This window comes from Melanotaenia boesemani, chromosome 14 (assembly GCF_017639745.1).
Source record: "Melanotaenia boesemani isolate fMelBoe1 chromosome 14, fMelBoe1.pri, whole genome shotgun sequence".
In the NCBI taxonomy this organism is placed as follows: Eukaryota; Metazoa; Chordata; class Actinopteri; order Atheriniformes; family Melanotaeniidae; genus Melanotaenia; species Melanotaenia boesemani.
Window position 1 is genome coordinate 31,521,687 of NC_055695.1, and position 7,000 is coordinate 31,528,686.

A 7,000-nucleotide genomic window follows, 5' to 3' on the forward strand; every position below is an offset into this window, starting at 1 on the left:
CTGACATGTCTGCCTTTTATTTAACACAAAAGTAAACAAACACTTTTATTTACCCATCAACCCATCATATATTGCCTGGTAAAAGACTGAGAAGTGCCCCAACCTTTAAAGAGGAGTCAAATCGCCTACTTAGCAAGCACCACTGTTAGCTAACTGATCTACTGTCCATTCCAAGAAAAGAAAGAAGGAAGGAAGGAAGAATCCGAAGAAGATCACATACTGACACGAGAGCCCTTCTTAAAAAGTAAAACAAAAACAGCCATTTTTACATCAACCTAACCTGTGTTGCTGGGTAAAAAATTGAAAATTTATCCAACCTGCAAAGTGGAGTCAAATTGCCAACCTAGCTAGCACCACTGTTACCTAACTAATCCAATGTCAGTTGATTTCATTGATGGCATCAGCTCAAGGTATGACTATTTAGCCAAGTGTTTATTAAAATGTTACAGTGCAAATTTTCATATTTCCCAGAAAATGAAAGAATATTCAGGTAGAACTTACAGAAATATTCTATCATGAGAATTTGCCATTCAAGATGTATACAAGCTAAGAATCAGCTTCTTTTAAGGATGAACTGTAATTACATGCAATGTATTGTGTTGAGGCTGGTTTAAATGTATAGTACACGTGCAAGCGACTTTAAATCAGACATCAGCTGAAGGAGCAATGTGACTTACAACAGACGTGGGCAGTTACACTTAGTTATCCTGTTATTAAAGGGGCTGCTTAAATCTTTGAAAGCATTTTTCCAAAATGTTGAACTGATGTTCAATATGTATAGCTTCCAATGAATGTCAGTTTTCCATTTTTTCTTTCAAGAAAGTTATTTACACCATAATTTAGAAGGTTTTCATTTCCCCTACATGTTTCCAAGTTTCATTATTGTGGATAAATATCAAAGTTGACCTGGGATTTAACACCAGTGTTTATAAACATGCAGACAGAAAAACCTGACATGATCATTTATCTCCACCTTGGATCTTTCTTGTCAGTCATTGTTGCTCATCCCTGCACATGTAACTAATTCCAAGTATCAGCATAGCTTTTTCTGAATAAACTGTCTCAGAGAAGTAAGGAACTTGCCATACACCTCTGCCACATGATAATGTGACAGCAAAGGCCATTAATGCAAGAGCACAGAGGTCATTAGCATCGCTCCATGGTGTAGCATAAAGTAATCACCTTCTGAGATGTGTCTCCTGTGACTGCTGTACGATCTGTCCTCCCCCTGTGGTTATTCTCGACACGTGTAAGGTCAGTAATGATGGTGGACAGAGATATCTGACCAGGGGAGCAGCTCTGGCAGCTGATTATGCTCTGATCCCGACACTTCTTAATCAGCCTTTAGATGACAATACCGACACTGTTGCAGATTTCTTACATTCCCTGCCGCTTATCAAAGAGCAGGCGTACTGAAAAGTCTCATCAAAATGTAGCATAAAAATAAGTTTATAATGTAAAACTATATCTGTAAATTGTATCCACATGTATTAACCTTTCAGGCTTCCCAGTGCTATATACCAGTTCACAGTATAGTTTTTATATAAGTATGGAAACTGATTGTCATACCAATGTATATTTGCTTATGTAGGATATTGGAAAAATTCAAATAGGGAATCTCACTTCAATTCAGTTCACTTCATATTCACCTCAGAGACCTCACAGACTTTTAGGTTTCAGTAACAACAAAACTCTTTAGTTTTCTTTCCCAGTAGGATTGCTGTGACTGTAATAACTGTCTACACAATACACATAAAACCATGATATGGCCTTTTCTTTGCATGACTTCAGGGTGAACTGTGTTCACAGACAGCGATTTTTGGAAGTCTTCCTGAGTTCATGCAGGGATTTCTAGAAGAAATTAATAGAAAGAGTAGAAATTTTTCCACAATTTTTAAATCCAGTTTGTCCTAGACTGGACCTCTGTCCATCTGTCCATCTGAGAGACGCTGCCTCTCTGAAATGCCCCTTTTATACCTTATACCCAGTCATGTTACTGATCTGTTGCCAATTAACCTAATTCGTTGTCAAATGTTCCCGCAGTTGTTTTTTAAATGTAGCAAATGGTGTGAATGAATCCCCAAGATATCATTTCCACCCAGCAGCATCAGGCCAGATGTTCATTTCTATTAACATTTTTATATCTACTTTCAGTTAAGAAACAACTAGGGATTGGAGTTCATGTTTGTGTAGAATTGGAGGAGAGAGGATGGGGGGGGTGGGGGCGTAAATGTACATTGTGTGTGTGTGTGTGTGTGTGTGTGTGTGCGTGCGTGTGTGTGTGTGTATGTGAAGGAGATTATTGTGAGGTGTGTGTTTTTAAGTTGCTATGTTAGATACTTTGGTGTTATATACTTATACACTTGTTTCTATTATGTAAAGCACTTTGTGTTGCTGGTTGCATGAAAAGCTCTTTATAAATAAATTTTTATTTGTTTGAAATGAGTGATTTGTGTATATTTTGTAGTAAATGAAATGTTGTAAAGAAAGCGTTTGATGAAAGAAAGTTTAATCTTTGTATTTGGTCATTTACATGTTTATATACAGGTCTGATCATCCTGAAGATAACTGGATTGAAGCAAACAAAATTCACCAAATCCGAATCTTTAAGCAGCTCCAAGCATCCCAGGGCTGTGTATTAACATTGCTTTTGCAGTGAGTCGACCAAACAAAAGGAGACAGCAGTGACAGTTTAAGCATGGATGACAAAGATACAAAAGAGAACATCATAGCAGAACAATATATCACAGGAGCTGATGTTTCTCCTTCACACAAATGGCATCATAGCCATTTTTCTTTAAGATGTGTGAATGATGTTTTCTGCCATCCATCATAAAAGGACATAATGGAGGTTGGGGAAGTCAGAGAGACTTGGACACTCCAGGGAGCTCATTACTAGACCTATTAATCTGTTATTTGACCCCAGTGAGAGCAGTCTCAAATCTAAAAAAGGCCCATGCTTCCTTAATCCAAAGATAAAAACAAAACCTCTACTGTGTCTCTGGGATCATCGCTCCAAATGAAACAACAAAGCAAAGAAATAACATCAATGCCTTAGATTGGTTTGTCCTCAATGTTGGATAAAAGTAAGTTGATTCAGTTTTTCTTCATCTGACTGAATCCTTTGAAAATGAACTCCAAGCAACAGCTAAATTATTGATATTCAAGAGGAATTTTAATGTTGATCTGAACCACAGTGCAAATATGAAATGAAGCAGGAGAAAGAGTGTCTGAAAATCTCCATCCAGCAAACCTTTGTTATGAGTGAGGAACTAACCACAGGAGTGTAGACGGAGAGTGCTTACCACTTTCACTTTAAAGAAGAGTCCTCCTGCCATTCTGTGTCTGCATCCTTCCTTCAGGGCCGATTGTCTCCTTGTTAGTGGTCTGCTGTTGAGCTCAGCACTTTGCCAAGTCAAAAACAATGTCATGCCTTGGAGGGCTGTGTCTCTCTCTCTCTCTCTCTGTCCTTTTGTAGGGCTTCTGCAACACTCAATTAATTTTCCTGCACTCAGCAGACAATAGACAGAGATATGATGAGATTATTCTTATTTTTCATCACATTTGTTTCATTAATTGACTCTTACAGACTCTCCTATAGTTACAGTTTCTTTTCTTTTTCCTTTTTTTTACTAACATAGCAGATCACTTGACATTCTTTCAAGCAATACACCTTCATCTAACTTCCCTCTGTGTTTTACACAAATTCACAGAGGTGCAATAAACCGGTGAGCAGAAGCAAAGCAAAAGAATGTGTTTGAAATAAAGCTTGCCATTGGCATGATGCTGTGCAGTAAAACTGCCAGTAACAGTCTACAACTTAAGTTCAAATTTATTGATTGACTAAAACACACAGTCCTCCAGAATTACAGAATTAAAAATAGTTACATTAAAGTATAGTTAAAGGGTATGTGGGTATAGGTAAGTATATGATGTTGATGTTAATCAAGGTGGTGGTCTCCTTGTTTATATACAGTCTTTGCAACGTTACTTAGAATTTGTTTAAAAGCCACTGTTGAATATGTAGGGTTTAAGTTGACTGGATCCCCTCAAGCACTCCTGAACGGACGGGAGGGGGTGGATCTGCATTAGTGTGTGTGAACTGTTGTGCAAAAGACTGAAGTGTGAACCTTTTTGGATCCAGTATTTCTAAAACCTTCCAGTTTCGCCATCTCATCTGATTGGTTAAGAACTGCAGGTGCACAGTTAAGGATAGGTATGTACTTGCTTTACTCTAGACCTGGGATGGACTTTTACTAAAGTTTGGCCAATTTTCTCACCAAGACACCCCAAACGCCGGCTAGTTCAGCATCCGTCTTGTGTCCTGTCTCTCGTCTGAGCTCTGTTTGCTCTTGCTCTGTTACCTTTTTTCCTTGCCTCCTTTTGCATTTCTTTAATGAATGAACTATAATGCTGAAAATGACCAATGTGTTGAGATTCAGGTGCTGGCGTATGGTTCGGTATACACAAAGCGAAACTCAGCTATAACACGATGTTCCAGGCTGGAAGTGTGGTTTATCAGCCTTGTTGTCCAGCCTGTCAGTTGGACAACGAAAGCTTCAGGAATGTACATAATTAATATCACTGTGACTTTGAAACGAGTCAGAAACACATTTTTAAGGCCAGAAAGTTGTATAGTTCCACTTTAAGAATGTCTTTGAAGTAAGTAATCAGGCCAATTAAAGTAGATAAGTTGCCCTCACCCTTACAAGCTTTTTTTGTTTTTCTTTGAGATTTTGTGGGCTCTAGTGGCCTTTATTGTACACTAGGTAGACAGAAAAGGGGGTCAGAAGCTGCATTTTCATTACACTTAAAGCAATATTTCTAAAACTTCAACAAACTACAGTTGCAATCTGCAGGTGTTTCCACTGAATGGTGTTTAGTGCATTAGCTGTAATTCTCATAAAATCTCGTCCCGCGAGACTCCACGTTGAGAAGCCATGACATTTCTAATTCCTTGTAAAACTCAGCATTTCACTGTTGTTTGCCATCAAGGATGCTGGTTATATTTTTCTCTTTAATTGTTTGGAAAAAGATTTCCGTCCCCTCCTGTGTCCATAAATACTACCCCAAGTGTTTCCATTACACTTTTGGGATAAACGTCTATATTGACACATCTGAAAAACCACCTCATGAGAGCGTAAAAACTTTTTAGCCATAGAGTTCTTCAAGATGTTTCCATTACCAATTTTTTATTGCGATATTTAAGTTTTGCATAATTCTAGAGGTAATGGAAAAGCAGCTAGTGAGCGAGAGAGTGGTGTACAGCAAACTTACTCTCCTTTCCACTGTTGTGTAAAGTGAAGGGGGTTAACCTTGAATCTAGCAGCAGCTTCGGCCCAAACGGAATGATCTCCCTTTTCATTCACCCCCACAGTCTGGAGGTGGAAGCAGGAATGGTTAACACCTAATTCCACCACCAGGGAACCTAAACATTGCCCCCACATGGGCGTTTAGCTACAACAAAACCAGTCATCTCTCGTCTCTCGGTTTAGTCTTTTTGCTTCTGAAGCACACCATTTTTGTAACGGTCTAATAAGTCTACATCATCCTGGATAAACTTTGATAAACTTGTCCAGCTCAGTGAAATGCTGTCATGCTGCTATGGTTTGTTGCGTCCACTTTAAATGCTGTTGTTCCACCACCTCTGACTGTGAGTGGTCACTCTTAAAGGGGCCACACCCTTTATAATACAGCGCTGAAAACATCAGTTTTACATCTCAGTGTAATGAAACATAACACTCCCTCATCAATTAATGCTGTGAAATTACACAAAAAGGTTTTATTAGATGGAAATGGCACTTTAAATGTTTCTTTTCTTCTTTTTTTCTTACTGTCTTTCTGAGCTCAGCATCCATGATATTGAATGGATCAATAGTACCACTTTTTTACACTATTTTACACCATTATAAGGCACACATGGTCTGTACTCATAAATGTTAAAGTTTGTGTAAAGGCAATGAGCAAGCTGTCAGCCCATAACAGCTGTACAATGGCATCCAAAAATAAAATAAGAAGTTAATTCATTAATGTTTAACTGAATATAATGTATTGAATATTGAACATATTTTGTAATCATAAGTGATTTTGAAAGCCAGACAGTTAGCTATGTATGACATAGCAAGCTTTACCAAATCCAGTGCAATTATAGTCAGTTTACTTGATTCATTGATTTTTTTTGAAGGCCTCAGACACACATAGCTAAAAATATTTAAACAAGCTCTCACACTCATCGACATGTTTCATTTTTGGTCATAAACATTAAAAATTAATTTGGTTAATTTGAAATTTAACCTACAACCTTTCAGTGCTGATATAGATCACAAAAAAGTCACACTGTAGGATTGTGAATTCATTTAATTCGTATTATTAACAAAGTTTATTTGACTGGATTGAGTGCATTCTTCTTCTTCTTCTTCTTCTTCTTCTTCTTCTTCTGTTTATTGGTGGTTGGCAAACCACACTAAAGTACATGACCGCCACCACCTACTAAGGAATGTGGATCAACACCAAAAGATGCAGTCTGAAAGGCAGAACTGTTGGAGCCAGCTCATCATGCCACTTACCTACAGGGAGGTTATAGGTTTAGTTAGTTATTGTACAGTCAGTTTGATTTCAACTTTCATTTCAACTTTTGTGGATAAAAAGACAATCAGCTGTAAGGTGGGGCAAATAAGGGCGAAAGGTTGCTATCCCTGCACATCAGCATTTCTGATTGGCTTGAATGTTAAACATGAAAACATTGGATGGCTTCTGTCTTGTCCATTGGGTTTGCCTCAGCATGGTGACGAGCTAAGGCTGGAGCTGATTCAGTGGTTTGCTGGATTGGACACAAGTTAGAGTCACCACCTTTCCATTTCAAACTACCAGCCATCAGCGCTGCACTAGTTTATCATTAGACAGCATTACAAAGATATTAATTCACTAAGTACTTTATTTAGCTATTTCCACTGCACCATAAATGAACCAGATATGATTCTAAAAGTTTGTATCATACTGA